Raw genomic sequence first — 22,356 nt, forward strand, 5'->3', positions numbered from 1 at the left:
AGCCTCAGTTCAAATTGGCAACTGTTTTCTCAAGGGCTTTGAAATTGAGTTTGAGATTTTACCTGCTTGCTTTCTACTCTTTGCTTCTGTTTACAGAATCCTAATATGACCAAGCTGGAAGGGGCTTTTAGAGCTCATCTAGTTCAACCTCCCACATGCAGTTCCACAATTGGAAATTGTGACAGTCAGAGTTTAATTGACCCAAAGTCATGTGTGTGACTCTCAAATCTAAATCTTCTGATTTGGGGTGAAATTCTCTTTCTACTATGCCACCCTATGGTGCAAGTCAGGTATTCAACTAGATTAAACTATGAGGCTCTGAGAGATGTTTGAAATATTAAATTACGATGTTATGTTTTATCAATGGGGCAGCCAGGTAGTGCACTGGGCTTGGAGTCAGGAAGATCTGAGTTTGATTGTTGCCTGAGATTCTAATTGTGTGACCCTAGGCTAATCACTTAACTCTTATTTGCTTCAGTCCCTCATCTGTAAAATGGGAGCATACTAGAGAAGGAAATGGTAAACCAGTCCAGTATGTTTGCCACAAAAACCACATGGGGCCATGTAGAGTCTCACATAACTAATTAATTGTACAAGAACAATCATGTATTATTAATAAATTAGCTCTACCCATCTACAACATTCCGTAAAGATTCATTTTGATTCATTTGGACAAACAATCATCTAGTGTCTTGAAAATCCCCATAATTGTGCCAAGTTCTTGGAATATTTAAACTTCAAGAAAACAACCCTGTCCTTAAGAGGGCTTGCTTTCTATTTGGAGGAAAGTACAAGTGTATAGATAAGTACTGAATAAATACAAGGTAAATACAAGGCTAATTAGTGGGAGGCTCTATTAAAGGGGAAGGGGTCTTGGTAGGAAGGGCTTTGAGCCTTAAAGAGAGTTAAGCATTCCTTTGGATTAGAATGAAGAGGAAATGCATCTCAGCCTTGAAGCACTGCCTATGCCAAGATATACAGGTGTAGGATTGAGTCCTTAAGGAATGCCCAATGAAGGTTGAATAAGCAACTAGTCTAATTGGCTATAGGATTTTTTATTCATAATCTTATTTTGCCTCAACTTGATGAGGTCCTGAGTAACTAGGTGGGGATGGCAGAGAAAATTACTCCCTGAAGCAAGCAGGGAAGGGCACTGATGGGGATCAGCTAAACCTTACAGGCCCACCCCCTGTGGCAGTTTTGAGTAACCCAGCTTTACTGTATTGAATCAGAAAGTCAGGTTATTGTAATGCCAGAGAAACTGAGGCAAGATAGAGATTAGAGCGCTTTTAACATTTTATTTGGGTTTCTGAGAGGGAGAGATAGTCTGGAGGCAGAGCAGAATCCATTCTGCCTCCAGGGCTAAACTGGACTTTCATCTCAAAGAATCCAGGATTGATTGTGAGATTCCAATGATTTTTATAGAAGTGATCAGGAGAGACAAAGGCAAAGGGTGAAGTCTGAACTCTGGTGAGCCCAGGAATTTCCAGAAATGGACCATCAATCTGGTTCTGACAAGGTTGGGGTAGAAACATAAATTCTGATAAACTAAGAGTGATGGGGGTAGTTAGTTAGAGACAAAGTCTAGAACTTAGAGATATGTAAACACATCTCCCAGTAACTCATCTGCAATTTATGGCTCTATGGAATGCTAATGGTCAGAGCTCCCAGCCCTAATGATATCAGTCCTAATGGTCAGGGAGGGAGGTTGCAACCAGGGGGATTGAGGCAGAACAATTCAAGGAACTGAGACAGAAAAATTTAGGGAAACTAAGGCAGGACAATTTAGGGAAACTGTGGCACAACATTATGTCAAACCTCCAAGTTAAATTTCTCCTATAAATCTGCCTATGGCCCATGCCATCTTGGTAAATCCCTTTTGAATTAACTACCTACAGGTCCTGTCTCACTATGTCTTTCTTCCCATCTCCCCTCCCCCACATCTCATGTTGCCTTTCTCCATTTTATAGGTAACTAACTCTCTTAGGGAAACTCCTCTATGGATTTAGCCTCATTAATGGCAGACTCCCTCCTCATGGAGTACCTTTCTCCTAGTGAATTGTGAGTTCCATTAGGGAACCTGTCTTTTTCATTGTTAATTATTAAAACCCCTTTTCTTGCTAACTATATGCTCTCCCAAATCTATTTCACCTTTATCACTCCTGAGGTATCTCTTCATTTTTTCTGTAATCTCTTCTCATAAATAAATGTACTTTTTGACCAAAAAAAAAAGGCCATCGTGAAATTATCATGTAATTGAATCCCAATATTTGATAGGCCTACACCAGTCTCATCATTTGATGCCAATTGCTCTCCTAAAACTCATCATTTGGTGTCTACCTCAATCTCATCAATCAAGTTTGGATGATTTATTCTTGTTTTGGGGCAGGTTGGACTAGAGAGCCTCTGGACTCTCTTCCAATTCCTGATATCTGTTATTTTCTTCAAATACCAATGGAAGAAGGCTAGTAATATGGTTTTAAAATTCAAAGGGTTATCCCACCCCAAACTAGGGTAGATTTGAAGCTGGAAGGAATCTGAGTCCATCTAATCCAACTTTTTCATTTTATAAATGAAGAAACAGTATCAGAAAGCTTATTATTTGCCTGGATATGATGAGGAAGAGGGGGGAGGTAACTTCTTTTATTAAACTCCATTTAATAAAATTAAAGGTTTTTTTCTTTCCTACTTTTCATCTCCTTTTTCTGTTGTTTAAGAAACCTGTATCAACTAACTACTTCTATTGAAATGGAAGACTTAGCAAAAGAATGAATATAGCAGGCAAAAAACATAGTACACATTTCTCACAAGTAACCAGAAAAATCTGTGGCACTGTCTTAATTTGACTACTTTTTTTTTTTAAAAAGTCGTTCTAAATATTGTCTTCATAACTGTAAATATAACAAAGATTAAAATCTTTCCCATTTAAACGTTATTAAAAATTATAATAATTTTTTAAAACTTTATATTCTAATATTATTTTTTGTAAATATTTTTCTTACTTTTCATATCTACAAATGTGAAAGCATAGAAGATATTATTTGCCTTTTTAAGCAGAGTAGTCTAGGGTTTTTTTTTTTTAACTGTCTTTTACTAGAGTAAATTTAATAATTGAATGATCTTAATCGCGTCTCTAATTTGAAGTGTTGGGAAATGCCATTTAACTAATTTTCTTTATTATTTCATTTTTTGTTAATTATATTATATACATGGATACAATGTACATGGAGCTTTGTGATGTTGTTTGTTCTTTCTTTGAAGAGGACCCAATGACATGGGATGATTCCTTGACTTTTGTGAATTGGATTTAAGTGAGGCAGAGTCGCACAAAGCCATCAGCCTTACTCTGTGTCCTAGATTCATCAAAATATAGTTGCATGACAAAAACAATGACTGGGGATGACCCTCGATGTAGTGGATGACCTTGACATCTTTGATACATAATCAAGTTCTAGCTCTTCCATAGCACCTGCTTCAGTGGTCTTCACTATCTTCAAACAACTTGTTCTCTTCAGTCCATTCAGCCCGGGAAACTCTTGACATGCTTAGAGCAGTTTGGTTTGAGGCCTGTCAGTTGCCCTCAACCTGATTTAGCTCCGAGGTTTTACCTGGTGTGGCCAATGAGCAGCTCTGAAAAAGGCTTGCAAGCCCTCACACCAGCAATGGTAATCATGCCTACATGCTGATTTTGAAACATAAACCTTTTCCTTTATAAGCTCTTTTTATTTAACACATTAGTTTTTGCTCAAAATTACCTGATATTCATTTTCTTCTTTTTTTAAGTTATTTTTTTAATTATATACAAAACTAGTTTTTTACATTTTATTTTTTTAAATAGTATTTTATTTGTTTTTGATTGCATGTAAAGGCAATTTTTAACATTCATTTTCTGTAAGATTCTGAGTTCCAAATTTTCTCTGTCTTTGCCCTCCCTCCTTCCTAAGACAGTAAGCAATTTGATCTAAGTTATATATGTGCAATCATTAACATTCCTTTTAAAAAAATTTTGAGTTACAGATTCTCTTTCTTCTTTTTTCTCCATGTTCCTTGAGAAGGCAAACAATTTGGTTTAGATTATACATGTGCAGTAATGCAAAACATCAATTATTTATTTTCAATAAAAGAAAAAAAATCCAACCCTGAGAATTCTCTCATTTTTGATCTAATATTTTGTAAATATGCTAATTAACCACTAGCAGTTGTCTGCCCAGAAGTTGTATTGTCTTTGTGACACTAAAAGCAAGACCCTTTACTTTTCCAGTATTATTTTTAATTATTATAATATAATGTTACTTACACAGGGTTTTGTGATAATGCATGTCAAACCTTTGTAAACATTAGATCTAGAGTATGTAAATGCCACTTTATTTGCAATAGCAGCTATACACTGTCTCCACCTCTTAGTTATTCCTTATTCAAAGCCTGTCTTTAATACTTTCTGGATGACCATAACACAACCTCACTGGGCCTCAGTTTCCATATCTATAAAATTAAAATAAATAATAGCTTGTCTTAGCTATTCCACAGGCCCATTGGGAGGATCACATGACAAAATGCTTTGCAAATCCTAAAACCTTTTATAAATATTCATCAATATGAATATTTCCCATAAATTTTTGCCATAAGGAAGTATTTTAAGAAATAATGTTAGTATTTCAAAGTCCAATTCTTTTTGCACAGCAAAATAACTGTTAGGACATGTATACTTATTTTGTATTTAATTTATATTTTAACATATTTAACATGTATTGGTCAACCTGCCATCTGGGAGAGGGGGTGGGCGAAGGAGGGGAAAAATTGGAACAAAAGGTTTGGCAATTGTCAATGCTGTAAAATTATCCATGCATATAACTTGTAAATAAAAAGCTATTAAAAAAAAAAGAAAAGAAATAATGTTAGAAGTTAAATGCAACTACCCTTTAACATTTGAAATGGAGATTCTTTCCTAAAATGGAATGACTCACATCAAGAAATAAACAATCAATAATCAACATTTATTAAGCAGTCCAGCCACTATGCTAAGGGCTCAAAATGCACAAAGAGACAAAAGACAATTCCTGCCCTCAAAGAGTCTATAATCTAATGGGAGAGACAACATGTATATATGTACGTATGTATATGTGTGTATACTAAGACAGCATATATGCCAAATATATCAAACAAGCCATGTACAAGATAAATAGGATATAGGAAATAGGGAAGGCACTGGAATTAAGAGGGATTAAGGAAAGGCTTGGAGAAGGTAGGATTTTATCTGAAATTTGAAGAGAGTCAGGGTGTTAATAATTGTAGAGGAGGAGGGAGAGTCATACAGACATAAGGGACATGTAGAGAATATGCCCATAGCCAGGAGATAAAGTATCTTGTTCATGGAACAGCCAGGAGATCAGTGTTACTGAATCAAAGAATAGTCCTCATGAAGTTAAACTGTCAGAAGACTGGAAAGGTAGGAGGAGACCAGATTTATGAAGGGCTTTGCATGTCAAACAGACTGTTTTATATTTGATTATGGAGGCAATCATTTCTCACTGGAGCCTGTTGAATGAAGGGGTAGGAGGTGGTCAGATATTCATTTTAGGAAAGTCACTTCAGTGGATAAATTGAGGATATATTGGAAAGGAAAGACTTGGAGCTGGCAGACCTATCAGCAGACACTGCAATGGTCCGGGTGTGTCTGGATAAGGGGGGAGGGGGGGGGGGGGGGGGGGGGGGGGGCGCGGGGGGGGCGGGGGGGGGGGGGGGGGGGGGGGGGGGGGGGGGGGGGGGGGGGGGGGGGGGGGGGGGGGTGTGTGTGATGAGGCTCTGTACTTGAATGGCAACAGTGTCAGAGGAGAGAAATGATGTTGCAAAAGTGAAACTGACAGGTCTTGGTCACAGACTGAATTTGAGGGGTGAAGGATCGTGAGGAATCCAGGAAAACTTGAGAGGGACTAGTATTTTGCTCTCTACCATAACTGGGAAGTTCAGTTTAAGGGAAAAAATAATGAGTTCTATTTTGGACACCTTAAGATATTTACTGGATATCTAGCTCAAAATATCTGAAAGATAGTTGGATATGTGAGATTGATGAAGGAGCCCCCAAATTCTCTAAAACTCCTTCAAGGAGATTAAGCTTCCCATTGAATTAAAGATTAAGCCTAGAAAGAGTCATTCAATTCTATTCAAATTCAGCTCAAGCTGACCAGCCCCCATCGGGACCTTGGCTTGTAGCTAAGGTTTCTATTATAAAAAGGGCCAATTTTAAATTCACTCCTTGCAGAGGACCTAATATGGCATGCCTGGCATAGCAGTAAACCTCTGCCTGATGGAATGATATTCTCTTTCAGTGTTACCCTCTCTTTATTCTCACCTATTTCCCTAACGAGACTTTATACCTCTCTGTCGGGATTTCTCTACTAGAGACTTTATTTCTCTGCTGGGACCTTGCCACTAAGGAATTCAGCCTTTCTATTCATGCATAGCAAAGGCTGGCTTCCCAATGCCAATAATAAACTTTTTTTTTTTTTAATCAGTCTAGCTTTTTGGGTTCATAAATTCTTTTAGGAAGGACCTCTGTGCCGCCAGAAGGGGGTCCTTACCTTGCACCCATCCTAAAGGGGATTTAGGAGAGCCAAATCTCTTCATTTGTTTCCCTGAACCTTGAACCTGCCACTAATCTCATCATTTAACTCCCTGACCACCAGGAACTCATTATTTTGGGTCCCTGAATCTAATCTCATCAAGATTGGAGCTCAGTCTAGTCTAGAGTTTAGAACAGGATTTGAGGATTATCAGTGCCCATAGCTAAGAGAGGAAGTATCTTGTTCATGGAATGGCCAGGAAACCAATGTTACTGAATCAAAGAATACTCCTCAAGAAGTAAGGTGTCAAAAGACTGAAAAAGTAGGAGGGGACCAGATTTATGAAGAGCTTTAAATGTCAAACAGACTGTTTTATATTTGATTATGGAGAAAATCTTGTCACTGGAGCCTGTTGAATGGAGGGGTAGGAGGTGGTCAGATATTCATTTTAGGAAGCTGCTTTAGTGACTAAATTAAGGATAGATTGGAAAGGGAAAGTCTTGGAGCTAGCAGACCCATCAGTAGATTACTGCAATAGTCAAGTATGCCTATACAGGCGTAGGGGTGATGATACTCTGTAAAAGGGTAGTAACAGTGTCAGAGAAGTGATGTTGTAAAAGTGAAATTGGCAGGCCTTGGTCACAGATTGATTACCATTTCCATGGTAATGGATAATCATCATCTAAGGTCTTATGGAGAGAGAAGTAGGGCCCAGGACAGAATCCTGAGGGACATCTATGGTTAAAAGGAACCAGAAACAGAAGGTAAGCTAGGTAGAATGAGAACAAGAAGGAAAACAAACAAACAAACATGTCCCCAAAACATTGAGAGAGGAGAGTATCAAAGAAGAAAGAGTGCTTAAAAGTGTCAAAGTTGCAGAAAAGTCAAGAATGGGGATTGAGAAAAGACTTTTAGATTGACTTGGCAACCAAGTGATCATGAATAATTTTGGAAAGAGCAGTTTTGAGATCGAGAAGAAAATGGAAGCATCTATTAGATGGTCTTTTCCAGGAGTTTAGCTATAAAGGCAGAAGAAATAAAGGATAATAGTGGGGATATTAGGAAAAAGTAAGAACTTTTTCAGAATGGGGGAGAGATGAGCATGTTTGTAGGCAGTGAGAAATGAGTCAGTAGAGATGGAAAGATTGAAAAGTAAGTGAAAGAGTAGGGATGATAGAAGAGGCAATCTATCAGAGAAGATGGGATGAAATAAGATCTCTTGAACAAGTAGAGGTGATTAGCCTTGGAAAGGAGTAAGGTCATTTCATCATGAGAGACAGAGGTAAAGGAGGAGAGAGTGGCAAAACATCTCAGTGATAGAAGATAAGAAAGAAAACTGGAATTTTACACAAATTGCTTCCATGTTTTTCTCCTGTAAAATATGAAACAACGTTCTCAGTTGAGAAAATGGGGGGAGAAGGAGCCATGGAAAGTTTGGAGAAGACTGAAAAGGTTTGGAAGAGCCATTGTACAAGGTGAGATGATTGATAAATACTGTAGTAAGTTGATGAGTATGATTGCCTAATAGCAGTGAGGGCCCAGTTGAGGTTGTATAATATCAATTTGAAGTGGACTCAATCTGAACAGTCACGTGATTTTTTTTCTACCTTTGTTTAGCAGCATGTGTACATAATCAAAAAGAAAGTGTAGAGTTGAATTGAACAATACTGTGACCCACACTCCCAAACTATTTGAGAAAAACCAAAGGAAAAGTGCCTTAGATTTAAACCTGAAAAGTTCCTCAATATTCATGTAGCCTAATATCTTCATTTTATGGAGGAGGAAATTGAGTCCAGAGGATGATGTCATTTGTCCAAGATCCACAGAGTTAGTAAGTGATTGGGCAGGGAAAAAGGGCCAGTACTTCTTTTTTAACTCAATGCCATAATTGAATACCTTAACTAGAGACATTTCAAATCCTAAAGATCAACCTAATAGTCCTTTGACTTTGACTACTATTACTAATTTTTTAGACTCAACTATGGTTTAGTTAAAGAAGCTACTTCAGTTATTTAAAACTAAGATTGATGCCAAATTTTTATATCATTCACTTAAAATAATGAGCAATTCTTTTTGCTTAAGCTTTCCAAAGGAGATGTGTTAAAAAGGCAACCTGGTCATTTAAAATAATTGGGCCAAAAGTTAAACATCTCTCAATATAGAATATTAAGTCATTAAGTAAGATTAGATAATTCTTGGAAAACTTTGGTTTAGAGCTGAATGAAAATGAAAATGATTTAGTTTCTACCCCTTTCTTATTTCTTCATTTACAATGCAAACTTTTTAAGGGTGGGAAATATCTCACTTTTTTTTCTGTTTTTCCATTTCCTAGCCCTGGCCTTTTAGATTCATACTTCCTGAAAATTTCTATTACCCAGGTTAACAGCTGGCTAATCTGGTAAAGGGCAGCTAGATGGCACAGTGAACAGAAGGCCTAGCCTGTAAGACTCTGATATGTCCTCGGAAATTTACTGTCTGTCACCCTGGGCAAGTCACTTAACCCTGCTTGCCTCAGTTTCTTCATTTGTAAAATGAACTGGAGGATATGGCAAACCACATCAGTATTTTTTTTTTTACCAAGAGGACCCCAAATGGCATCCCAAAGAATCTGAGATTCATAAAATTTAGACACCCCTTGTCAAAAACTGTAGTAACAAATTTTACATCCTTAAATTGCTATTGCAAAATGCTTCTTCCAACTATTTTAAGTCCTAATACTTGGAAGTAACTCAACACTTTTTCACTATACCAAAGTAATGTAATTTGTGTCTTTTGATTGGTGTAGAATAGCTCCATAGGTTGGCAGTTGGTAACTATAGATAGAGACTCTTCCCACACACAAAGTAAGATAGATAGACAGATAGATAGATAGACAGACAGACAGACAGACAGATGAAAGGATTGATTTAAAATTCAAGCTGAGGAAAACTGAGTGATTTGATCAGTTAACTAGAGGACTAATATTAATTTTGCCTTGGTTATTTAGTACAATTACAATTGAAATCTGAGTCCCAGCAGTTAAGAGGGTAAAAGTTGAACCTTCTCTTTAGAGGAGCTATTGTCTTTCAGTATTATTTAACCTCCTCCCCTCTCCTCCACACCCCCCTCTTCCATTTTAAATGCAGATAAGACTGAAAGTTATTTTGAATTTGAAGGATTCTGGCTCTAGGGGGCTATCCCTTTTATCAACTTTTGAATTGGTAAAGAGAACCTATTTACTCAACCTCCTCAGGGCTTCCCAGTCCAATTCTAAGTGTTTCATGCGTTGTTGTTGTTTTTTTTTTAATTTAGTTCTGACCTCAGGGTTTATCATGAGGGGCACAGCTGAAAAGATTCTGCCCTTCATTTTAAAAACTAAAGTCTCATTATCTGTGTATCCTTTGAGTACAAACTCTTAGGGAAATCGCAAACTAAAGAAAAGATAGAGGAATATGGCAATTCCTTTCTCTAAAATGACAGAGGTTCGCCTTCAGAGGCCTCCAAAATCCTAATTTTCAATCTCTAATCGTATAGAATTCAGGGAACAGGAGTCAGCATGTGTTTTTGTATTAGTTTTTTAAAAAGTATTCACTGACCAACAGAGCTCAATGCCACATGGTCTTCTCTGGCAGCTGACTAGCTGTGTGCAGCAGATGGAATCGTTTGTATGTTATCCCAATTTATGATTATTTTCCCCCACCGGGACTTTTTTTGTTAATGATTTTTTAAAGACTTCCCTCTTTTCAAGTTTGTCTCCGTTTGAGATAAAAAGGAAATCAAACTAGTTTTATGGGATTCATTTATATTCCGGTTCTAAAATTTTGAATTAATGTTCGCGCTCCCAACTCTTACTATCCCAAACCCGTGAGACTCTAGGTGTAGACTGCACTTTTTATCTTTTCGGAATCTACTGCCCTTGGAGTTAGAACCCTCATTCAGGCTTAAATGTGTGGCTGGTTAATTTTTCTGTGTCAATTGTTTATCTGTATAGATGTAATAGTACCCAAAGAGCTCCCTCGGAGATTCCAAACTTAATTCTTTAAATGAAATAAGGATTTCTAGTTCCGTGGTTTCTAAGTGACCCGAGTAACCATGCCTTCTTCCAGCCTCCGTCCGGGTCGCCCGCTGTCTCTGCCTAACTCCATGGCGGATCTGGAGAAAGAAGAGTAGGTGCTTCAGTGTTCCCTGATGGCCAAGCCAGTATTTTCCAGAGCCCCTAGTGGACTTTTTTAGGGCTGCGGATTTCTGCAAGCGTCTTGCAGTCAGGACTGTTAAGCAAATTACGTGGGAAAAGACACGGGAGGGGGAAAATGCGTGTTAACTAATGCACGCCGCCTATACCGTGGAGAGAGTTTGAAACGCCTTTAAGTGTCGCATTTCCCGTGGCACTAAGGCGTGAGCGATTCCATTTTGAACGGCACGCGCAAGGGGGAATCACGGACCGCGTGGCTGCTTCCCGGCTCCTCGGAGGGAGCGGGGGCGGCGGTGGGAGCGGAAACAGGGCTCCGTGGCTCCCCCACGTTAAAAGCTGCGAGCGACGCCGGGGCAGTTAGGCCTCCGCGCGCGCAGCTCCTCCCCAGGGAAACTTACTGGGCGGGGAGTCCCCACGGGCTGGGGCCGGGAGAGCGGCGGCGCCGCTCTCACTGGGAACGGGCAAACCCATCCCACGTGGAGCAGCGCGCTAAAGACGCCTGCATCCAGGCAGAAAGTCTCCTTCCCCGCCACATGTCCCTCCTTGTGCGCGCTTCCCCCCGGGGCTGTTCACGCCCGAGCGGCTGCGCTCGTCCCGCGTGTGCCCCGCTGCGCCCAGGGAGGGGGAGGAGCGGGGTGGGGGGAGCGAGGCGGGGGAGGCGGAGGGGAGTTGGTGGTTCCACTGCAGCGGGGGCTCCCTGTGTCCTTGTGCGGAAATGACACACGGAGTCCCGTCACGTCACGCGAGAGCGCAGCGCACGGACACACACACAAAGAGAGGGGAAAAAACACGGCACCCGCCACCCCTGCCAACTCCCCGGGCCGCTCTCGCCGGGCCCTCCCCCCCACTTCTCCTGTGGAACCCCCCACTCCCCGGCCCCGTTCCCCAACACGCGCAGCGCCCAAACTCGGCTGGGTCCCGCTCTTGCAAAGTACAGAACTCGTCCCAGGTAAGTGTGTGAGACAAATAAGAAGCGGCTGCAACGGCTGCAGCGGCGGCGGCTCGGGATCTGGGGCGTCTGGGAGAAGTCGCTGCAACATCCATGCCGGGGGTGGGGGCGGGAGCAGGGGAGGGGACGGGAAATGGAAGGCGGGGGGTGTCCTGAGAGCGTTTGCCGGGTGCACACGGGAGAAGCTCCCCCCTCTCCGCACCCGGAGCGGAGCAGCGCTGCACCGGGGAAGCAGCGGGACGGGAGCGCGGGCTGCTCCTGCTGCTGCTCCTCGCGCGGTCCGTTTCGCCCCATTGTGCGGCGTCTCCCTTTGTGCCTATTCAGAACTCGGCTACATGGCGTACTGAGGAGCACGCGCCGGGCTGGGGGGGGGGGGGGGGGGGGGGGGGGGGGGGGGGGGGGGGGGAAGGGGGGGGGGCCGAGAAGCGCGGAGCGCGAGCGCGAGGATCCTCCATCAGGCCCGGGGAAGAGGAAGGCGGGTGGGAGGGGTGAGCGCGAAGTGGAACGGTCCGGGCGTCCGCTCGCCGACCGGCCCCACTCCGCGCCGTCCTCCAGCCCACCCCCGCCGCTCCCACAACTATGGAGTGGCCGAGTTCAGGCAGCGGCGGCGGCGGCCTCTGGAGCGGGCTCGGCCGCCGCCGCCGCCAAACCCGCGGAAGAATTCGCAGAGCTCGGGGATGGGTTGGAGCGAGCCGACCTCTGTGTGTGTGTTTGTGTGTGTGTGTGTGTGTGAGTTTTGTGTGAGTGTGAGTGTGAGTGTGTGAAGGGGGCGGAGTCTGGGGTGAGGTTTTTTTTTTTGAGCCGAGTGACTGGCAACCGAGGGAAGCCAACTTTTTGCTTGAAATCAATCTCCTCTCTACGTGAAGCCCCAGCGAGCCGGGGGCCGGCGGTAGAGCCCGCCCCGCCGCCAGGAGGCGCCGGTCTCTGTCGTCCCCTGTCCTCCCTCCCCCCTTGCCCATTCCCGCCCTTGCTCGGGTCGCGCCTTTGCAGGCTTGCCATCCATCCAGAAGGACCCGGAGCAGGGCTCCTTTTCCCGCTTATTAAACTAACGCATTCCCCGTGCACGCTGCGTCCTTGCTTTACCAAACAATATAATGGGTGCAAAGCGCTTTGTAAACCTTAAAAAAGCAGTTCGCGCCTATAGTGAGCATCCTTTGCGCCGAAATCCTCCCCGAGTCACGCAACCTGCCTCAGGACGGCTGGCAATGCCCAGCCGCGGGTGCTGTCCTGGGAAGCCGGCCTTACCTGTGCTTCTGAGGCTAGAGATCTTGGGTTGTTTTTTTTTGTTTGTTTGTTTGTTTTTTTAAGCGACTTTTGACTTCTCTAACAGGAAAATAAAAGCTGCAAACTTTTGGGGGAGGAAACTGAGTCCTGAGAGTCAAGAAATCACAGGACTTCTTTGACAATGGAAAACTGGGACAAGGAAGTAGTTACAGGGTGCATTTCCAGGCCTCTGAGTAAGATTTAAACATTTTGACGTTTGGTGGCTCCAAGTTAAGTTTCTGGTTGTTATCAGAACTCTGTCCTGCGTTCCCTAACCAAAAGGTTTGAACCAGAGCAAGAAGTCATCTTTTCCTTATCCTGGGATTTCGGTGGAATCTAAAACACTTTTAAAATGCCTGTTCTCTTGATAGCTGGCAAGGGAATTCCAAAAGGTGGTAGAGAGGAAATTGGAAGTGTGTTTAGAAAAACAAATCAGTGTATGAAAATGAACTACTATTCAGATTATAAAAGAGCATAGTTCCCTTTCATTGATTTCAAGCAAAAAGTTGATTTTGTGTAATTAAAAAATAAAAAAAGATTAAAAACAGCTTGAAGATTTGAGGAAGGGGTTGCAGCGCTTTTCCTGTGGAGTAAGTTGGAAGATTGGAATCGGGGGGAATGTAGTTTATCTCTTACAGCCCTTAAGGATTGTTGTAATCCTTGGGAAATTCAATAATCTTTCCAGTAATTGTCCTCAGTCAGGCAACATGTTTCCAGTGCTGTCCAGCTCCTTGAAAAGGTATAATTAAGTGACATGGCAGGGAGGGGTTATCAGGGTCTTGGAGAGTTAAAGCAAGGTCATTGATTTTAAAATTGGAGGGTCCTTATAACTCATCTAATCCATTTTCATCATTTTAGATAAGTGGTTTGAAGCCAGCATACCTGAGACTCCCCAAATTCAGCATATTTGCTGGATACCACACTGCCCAAGGTAGTCGAGGAGAGCAGAAGCCAGAGACCTGCTTGTCATACAGGGCAAATTTTCCCATATTACTCATTTCAAGAAAAGAAAGTGTGCTTCTAAAAATATTTTTTTAATTGAAGTTTTCTGTTTCCTACATCATTATAGTATTTTGTGTGCCTTTTCCCCTCCTTAAAAGCCATCCATATGACAAAAATTTCATCATTGATTGTATAACTTGTAACTTAGAGAGCTTCTTCCTCCATAGTTTGTAGGTATCTTCCCATATCTCTTCACTGAGTCTCAGAAAGTGTAATTTTTAACAAGGCTATGCAAAAGAAATATCCTTTGGAAGACCATGTGTTCATAAACAGAGAGAAATATCTTAATGGTAAATCATAGATTGGATTGTTTGTTCATTGGTAATTTAGTGTATAAAGAATAAGAAGGCAAGGCATTTTTATTATGCCCTCTTGTTCACCTTCCAAACTTCACAGGTGACCACTGAAGCAGTCACTCGATTCTTCATTGTATTGATGCTGTAATTAAAAGTAGTTTTTGTTCCTTGAAAAGCCTGAAATTATGTCACAATGAGAACTCTAACCAGAAATAATTCCAAATTGAGAATCACAGTTATGTGGGGGAGGTGTTGGGTTGAGGTGTGAGGTTTGAAAAATGAATAATAGCACTTTTATTAGTGATGCTGGTAAATTCTTGCCCATACTGTTGTTGAAGTTAACTCAGTTTCCTCATTTATAAAATGAAGGTTGGTGGAAATTATCTCTAAGTTCTATTCCTTAAATTCTGATATTCTACAAATGTGTAAGATGAACCATCCTTGATCTGTTGGCTAAAATAGGGAACTTGTTTGTATTTCATTAGTTCATCTTCTCCTATTTTATCATGATTATCAGCTCAGTAGCTGAATACTTCATTATTTTAAAAGTTCCTTAATAATTCTTAATAGAATTGCATTATAGGTATTTTCAACCAATTTGATTCTATTCAATTCAGTAAACACTTAATAAGCCCCTGCTGTAGGTCAGACTCTATACTAAGTACTGATCGTGGGAATCTCAATTCAAATCCAATCTCAGGCACATGTTATCTGTGTCACAACTTCTGCCTTAATTTACTGGAGAAGGAAATGACAAATTACTCCAAGATGAAATGTTACAGAGTTATAGAGTTACAGAGGGTCAAGCATGACTGAAAAACAAAAAAATTAACATATTCTCTATGACTGAAATGGCCTCCTTTCCCTTCTTCACCCTGTTGGATTCCTATCCATCTTTTTAAAGTTAAACTAAAAAATTATTCTTCTTATTCCTTGATAAATCTATCACTCCCCCCCCCCCTTTTTTTTTTTTTTTTTTTTTTTTTATAATTCTTCAGTCATGTTCACTTCACTTTTCTCAGGACTTCAGTTCCCTAATATGTAAAATAAGGCATTTAGACCAGTAATTGACTGTATAAAATGCTGTCTTTTCATTTTGTCTTTGTAGCCTGGCACATACATAGTAAGTGCTTACTAAAAATCCCTATTGAGTGCTGAAGATTATTTCTAAGGCATTTACAACTCTTCACCTATGATTTTTTCATTAATTCGTTGTAGCAGATAAAATAGCTCTAGGGTTAGAGGTCCTACATGAGTTCAAATGCTGGCTGTGTCACTGAAGTTTATTATAGTCTGAGAAAATCACTTAACTTTCCAGATCTGATTTTCCTCATCAATAAAATGGAAGATTTGGTTAGGTGAGAGTTAAGGTTATCTGCCAGCTGTAAATCTGTGAATCTCATGCTGTAAATGCAGTTTTTTTCATTGTGAAGTTAGTGTCTTAATGTGCCCCATGAGCATAATCTGCTCTTACTTTGCCTATCTCTTTCCTCTCCAGATCTGACAGTGTTGCTCTTCCCTCTGATATTCCAGCATCTTATACAACTTCATTATTTCAATTCATAGCTTTTGTGGTTTCTGGAATTGGCTGCTACATTGGGACCAGTGCATGCCAAGCTAAAATAAAAGACATTCATGTTAATGTCAGCTTTTAACCTCAGTGATGGTAATTCATAAAAGTGGTGGCTGGAGGTTAATATTTTTATTGGTGTGTGGTGTGTGTGTGTGTGTGTGTGTGGTGTGTGGTGTGTGTGTGTGTGTTTAAAAAAAAAAGTGTATTTGAGCCAGATTTGTCCCTGATTACTTTAAAAGCAATATATTTAATTTGTTTTAATAACCAGAGATGACTGTAGAGCTCTTGTAATGTGTATACTGCCTTAACTACTGCTCGAAAATAAATATATACATTGTTTTCTGTGTTCCTAGTACTCTTATGAAATAATAAACGTTCTTTAAATGCAAAATGTGGATGCTTTCAGTTAAGTATTTTCCTGTTTCCTCTTGAACTTCACTGTCAGGTGTGAAGATCCAGAGTACAGTGAATTATAGTTGGAAAAAAGTATCTATAGATGGTTTGCTCATTTGGTTAGAACATCATATCATTAAGGCACATTGGGTCATGGTTTTAGTCTTGGTGTAAACCAGTTAGCTTTGCTTTAATATATACTCACAGATGATGTCCTTTACCTACAACCCATAGTCATAGGATCTTAGATTTAGAGCTGTAAGGAATCTTAGAGGTTTTCCTGTTCAATCCTTTCTTCCCTTAGTAGACTAATTTTCCCCAAAGTTACTGGAATTTGAATCCCTGTCCTGGGACTCTGAGACTGCTAGGAGATGAGTGGTTAGTATGCCTGGACTCAAGTAAGGAAGACTCGTCATCTTGGGTCCAAATCTGGTTGTAGACACTAGCTGTGTGACTTTGGACAAGTCATGTAACCCTTTCTACCTCCATTTCCTCATCTGCAAAATAATCTGGAGAAACAAATAGAAAACCACCCCATTATCTTTGTCAAGAAGACCTCAAGTAGGATCACAGAGTCAGACATGACTGAAATGATGCAGCAACAACTACCTAGGACTCCAGAAACAGTACTTGTTCCATACCACACCAGGTTCACAAACTGATTCCCAGCTTGGGAACTTGTAATATTTATTATGTTGAATTGAACTTTGTGCTAAAGTCACTTCTTAAGACAGAGTAAGAGAATGGATCAATGGAAACAATTTTACCTCCAATGGAAAAACAAATCCAAATATATGTACTATGAGTTAGTTGTGATGAAAAAGATCAGCAAGGAATAGTGTGATATAGTAGGGAAAATGGGCTCTCCAGCCACTGGTCCTGAATTCGAATCTTAATTTTTTTTGGCAAGTCATTTAACATCTAAAGGTTTCAGTTTCCTCATCTATAAAATGAAGGGGATTAGACTAAAAGGCCGAGGTTCCATTTTGCTTTTAAATATTTCTCTGTTCCCACTATTAAAGTGAGATGTTTTTTCCTCTCTCCTTGGGCAGGCTTTTTAAAGTAATGAATTTCCTGGATTGCCATTATTTAAATTATGAACATTGTATGTTTCCTTCTCTTTGACTTTTAAGACTGCAGAGTTAAGAACAAAGTTAAGAGAATTTGAGGCCTAAACTGAGGGAGACTGGCTTGTCAGTGTAGAAAACACATCCCCAATGTCTAAATGATAAGATACTAAATTACAGGTAGTCAGGATTGAAGAGCTGAAAATAAACATGAATCTAGTTCTGCATAGAGGATGGGAAGATGAGTTTGCCTTTTGACAGCTCATGAGGACAGGCAATGACAATTACAGCTTTAGAAAAACTTGTGGGAAAAATTGCCCTGGTTGAAAGAGGACCGGTATTTTTCAAACTGCATTAGCAGATGTAACTAAAAATAAAAACAAATTGAGAACATGCCCTGTAAGTCCCATGGGCAGAATGCCACTGTGAGACAGGCTTCTGAACAGCCTTGAGGCTCCCAGTCTTCCATATAAAAGCAAAAGAGACACCAGATTATACAAGTATATATAAAAAAAAAACAAAACTATGGGAACATTTTTTTTTTTGTCCATAGGGATAACATTTTATTTAGTTTCATCACCCAAGATTTTTTTTTAAAAGAAAAGTTTGATAAGATTTTAAAGTTTGAACACACACATACACTCATACTCTGTTGCAGTTTCTTTAGGAGATATGATGCTTTTCTCAAACAGTTAATTAAGAAATACATCATTTTAGAATACCTTATTCTTTCCTTCCCCCAGCTTAAATTATGTTTCCACATTTATCTCTTATGAGCATGTACCTTGGAAGTTTAGCAAAGAAGCAGTTTTCCTTTTTTTTTCTTATAAATTTTAAATTTAAATACAAAATGATAAAAGAAAAAAATTGCCAAGTACACAGCATAAAAAACATGAGGATTCAATATAAATAAATTTCCATTTCAACAAAGCTTATATATTAAATATTACACATTGTTTTCAAAGCTATTTGCTTCCTTCAAGGTTTTCTTTTGTTCTCTAATGTGCATTTTTGCTTCTTTTTTTTTTTGTTGTTGCTTCCCCCCACCATAAAGAAAGCTACAATTATGTGTTTATATGTATATCTACACATATTACACACATATATTCATATAAACATATGTAAGATCATACTGTACTTATTATCCACTTATCTGTTTCTTTGAAGGTGGATAACATTTTCCTTCTTAAGTAAGTTGAAGTCTTTCTATGTTTTTCTGAATTAACCAGCTCATTGTTTCTCATACCACAACATATTCTAATCCAAGAATGTCCCATTGGAGAAATTGTGAAAGTTTTTTCCCTTATTTTTCTGCATTCTATTTATGACTACATAGATTTTATTTATTGAAGAACATTTTAATTTAAAGTAATAAAAATTATCCATTTTATACTTCAATAAAACTATAATATAGTTTACAGTTTAATGCTACTGAATCTGCTTCCTTTACATCTTTTTCCCTTGGTTTCTTTGAAGTTCCTGACCTTTTGTTCTTCCAAAATTAACTTTGTTATTATTTTTTCTAACTCAGTAAGATAAATTTTTTTAGTAATTTATTAGGATGGCATTAAATGGGTAGGTTAGGCAAAATTGTCATTTTAAAAATTATATTGATTTGACCCACCCATGAACAATATGTATTACTTCAGTTATTTATGTCTGACTTTATTTGTATAAAAAATGTTTTATGTTTACATTTATATATTTCCTGTGAATGTTTTGGGAGGTATAGACTGAGGTATTTTATACTATATTTATTTATTTATTTTATTATAGTTTTTTATTTATAAGATATATGCATGGGTAATTTTTCAGCATTGACAATTGCAAGATCTTTTGTTCCAACTTTTCCCCTCCTTTCCCGCACCCCTTCCCCCAGATGGCAGGTTGACCAATACATGTTAAATACTGTCTAGTTATTTTAAGTGATCTAAAACAATATTGAATAATATTGCTGACATAATGTAGTTGATTTTTTCTTGAGTAAATCTATTTTAGATTTAATTTTAAGATCATGATTACTACTGCTTTTTTTTTTTAACATAAAATCTTTGTGTGTTCATTTCTCATTTTTACTGTGTTTACTGAAAATAACATATTATTAAATTCAATTTTTAATCTGCTATCCATTTCTCTTTTATGGGGAAATTCACATTCTAAGCTATAACATTTTCCTCCTTCCTATTTTCCCTCACTTCTCACCCTATTTACCTTATCTTCTTGATTCCTCTTTACTTCTGCCTGATACTTTGCCCTCCTGTTTCTTAACTTACCCACTTTTCTAAGAAATTCTCTTTATTGTCTTCTCCATCCTCGTTCCTTTGTTCTCTTATTTATTTCTGAATTTAGAAGACTTTTTTACCCTTCTAGATATATATGGTATTCCCTACCCATTCTCAATTAGAGTAAGGTTCTAGCACTACCCACTCTCTCCCCTACTAATTTTTCTCTATCAATTTTTTCCCTTTATGCCCCATTTGTATGAGATAATTACTCCTTTTTATCCCTCCTCAGTTTTATTTTTTTTAGAAATACCCTATCATATTCAGCTCAGCCCAAGCCTTTCTTTCAAACTACCCAAAAAATGACTTATGAAAGTATTGATAGTATTTTCACATATAAGAAATAACCTTTTTAAGTCCTTTTTAATTGGTCTTTAATGTTTACTTTATATTTCTCCTAGATATTATGTCAAAATTTCCCTTAAGTTTGGCTGTTTTTGTCACAAATATCTGAAAAGTCTTTCAGTTCATTAAATATTCAGTTTTTTTCATTCAGTATTATATTTAACTTTGCTGGTAAATTATCCTTGGTTGTAACCCCAGCTTTTTTGCTCTATGACATAGAACCTTCCAGGACTTATGATCCTTCAATGTAGTAGTTGCTGGGTCTTGTGTAATCTTTATTATAGCTCCATGATATTTAAGTTATGTTTTTTTTTTCCCCTTCTTATTTAAAGGCCAGTTTTCTTCATAATTTCCTAAAAATGTCTTTTTATTTTCTCCTTCTAGAGACTTATTTAATTAGGCTATTGTTTTTTCATTTCCTATATAACATTACTTGTATATTAGACACTTACGTGTTAGTTTTTGTGTTGAGTACTGAGGATTCAAAGAAAGAAACAGTCCCTATCTTGAAGGAGCTTACATAGTTAATTAAGGAGACACTATGTAAATAAAAACATACATACTGAATGCATGGAAGGCACTCTTTGAGGGGAGGCTCTTGGCATCTTGGCAACTGAAAAAGGCCTTCTGCTAAAAGGGAGCTGAGTCTTGAAGGACACTAGAGATTTTAAGAGATTAAGATGAGGAAGCTGTTGGATTTGAGATATGTTCAGGACATCTAACTTGAAATGTTCAGTAGGTAACTGGCAAGGTTGGCCTAGAGTCGGTAGAGAGGCAAAGCCTCAATGTATAGATTTGGGAGTCATCTCATAGAGGCAATCATTGCCCACAGGAATTTATGAGATTCAGGAGAGGACAGGGAAAAATGGTGGCCCAGGGAAAAGCCTTAGGGACACCTCCAGTTTAAGGGAAAGGATATGATGCTGTAAAGGACACCAAAGATTAGTCAAATAGATGGGAAAAGCAACAAGAAAGTGGTGTCTTAGAAATTTAACAGAAAAGAGATTATCTGGGAGAAGAGAATGATTAACAATGTGAAATGCTGCAGGAGAAGTCAGGAAGGATGAAGATAAAGAAAAGGCCAATAGATTTGGCCGTGTCTGCTGGGGACTTCATCAGCCAATCCTGGAAAGTCCAAGTGAGGTAAATACAATAGTCTATTTCTCTATCCTTTTTGCCCTTACTTTTTTAGACTCATAGTTTCTTACTGATCTTGAAGAAAAATGTTTATGTACATAACTGGATTGGACTGTGACATCATCATTTTTAGGTCTTCATTAGCAGTTTTCCTCAAGACAGGTTCCTTCATAGATGATATGGACATTCCTGAGTCCTGTGGGAACAGTTCCAAATTGATTATTACAAAACCAGAGTTTTGTGTGGTGGGAACAGGAGTGTAGTATCTAGTTGGGCTCAGTTAGCTGTTATGAGGAACTGGGATTGTGAGCAAATCAAGAGAAGTGATTAATGACTTTAGGCTGCACTCTTGGGGTCTGTGGGAGTTGGCTCTCAGGTCCCTGGGAAACGGGGCAGTGAATGTCTGATGTTGGTCAAAGCAATACACTTTTCCAGAGGGTGAGATCATCCAGATTCGAAAAATCATTGTTTTGCCAGGCTTAGGGCACAGCCTGCTAGTTGAGCCTTAGCTCTGGGAAACAGGGTGTTTCCAAAATATATTTTTTAATTTATTTTTTGAATAATAGCTTTTTATTTTTAAAATAACATGCAAAGATAGTTTTCAACATTCACTCTTGCAAAACTTTGTATTACAAATTTTTCTCCCTTCACTCCTTCCCTAAACAACAAGTAATCCAATATAGGTTAAACATATGCAGTTCTTTACATATTTCCACATTTAGCATGCTGCATAAGGAAAATAGATCAAAAAAGAAAAAATGAGAAAGAAAAAAAAAAAAACCAAGCCAGTAAATACAACAAAAAAGGTGAAAATACAATGTTGGAATCCACACTCAGTCCCTGTAGTCTTCTCTGGATGAAGATGCTCTCTCCATCCCAAGCCTATTGGAATTGGCCTGAGTCATCTTATTGTTGAACAGAACCACAATCATCACAATTGATCATCACATAATCTTGCTGTTGCCATGTACAATGATCTTCTGGTTCTACTCACTTCACTTAGCACCAGTTTATTTCAGTCTCTCCTTTTTGAAATCATCCTTCTGATTGTTTAACTTATTCAGCTATTCTCCAGATGATGGGCATCTGCTCAGTTTCCAATTCCTTGCCACTATAGAAAGGATTGCTACAAATAATTTAGCACATGTGGATCCTTTTCCCTTTTTCATGATCTCTTTGTCTCAAAAATATTTTGACAAAAGTAATAGAAAACTTAGGATGTATTGCCTTTTTGTACTTAATATTGGCTAAATAATCTGAGGCTATATTAGAACTCAGGGCTTCATGACTCCAGGCTCAGCATTCTATGTACCTAGCT

At 39.1% G+C, this 22,356-nt stretch overlaps 1 protein-coding gene across 1 annotated transcript in view; it reads left to right on the top strand.

Moving 5' to 3' along the window:
- The first annotated feature begins 10,953 nt into the window (after nt 1-10,953).
- Nucleotides 10,954-22,356, top strand: part of BEND3 (BEN domain containing 3) — a 66,694-nt gene continuing 55,291 nt past the window's right edge. Inside the window, exon 1 of the mRNA XM_031964463.1 lies at nt 10,954-11,680. The gene's annotated coding sequence lies outside the window, so the exon portion shown is untranslated. The remainder of the gene's footprint in view (nt 11,681-22,356) is intronic.

The sequence above is a fragment of the Sarcophilus harrisii genome, chromosome 4, assembly GCF_902635505.1.
Source record: "Sarcophilus harrisii chromosome 4, mSarHar1.11, whole genome shotgun sequence".
NCBI classification, from domain to species: domain Eukaryota; kingdom Metazoa; phylum Chordata; class Mammalia; order Dasyuromorphia; family Dasyuridae; genus Sarcophilus; species Sarcophilus harrisii.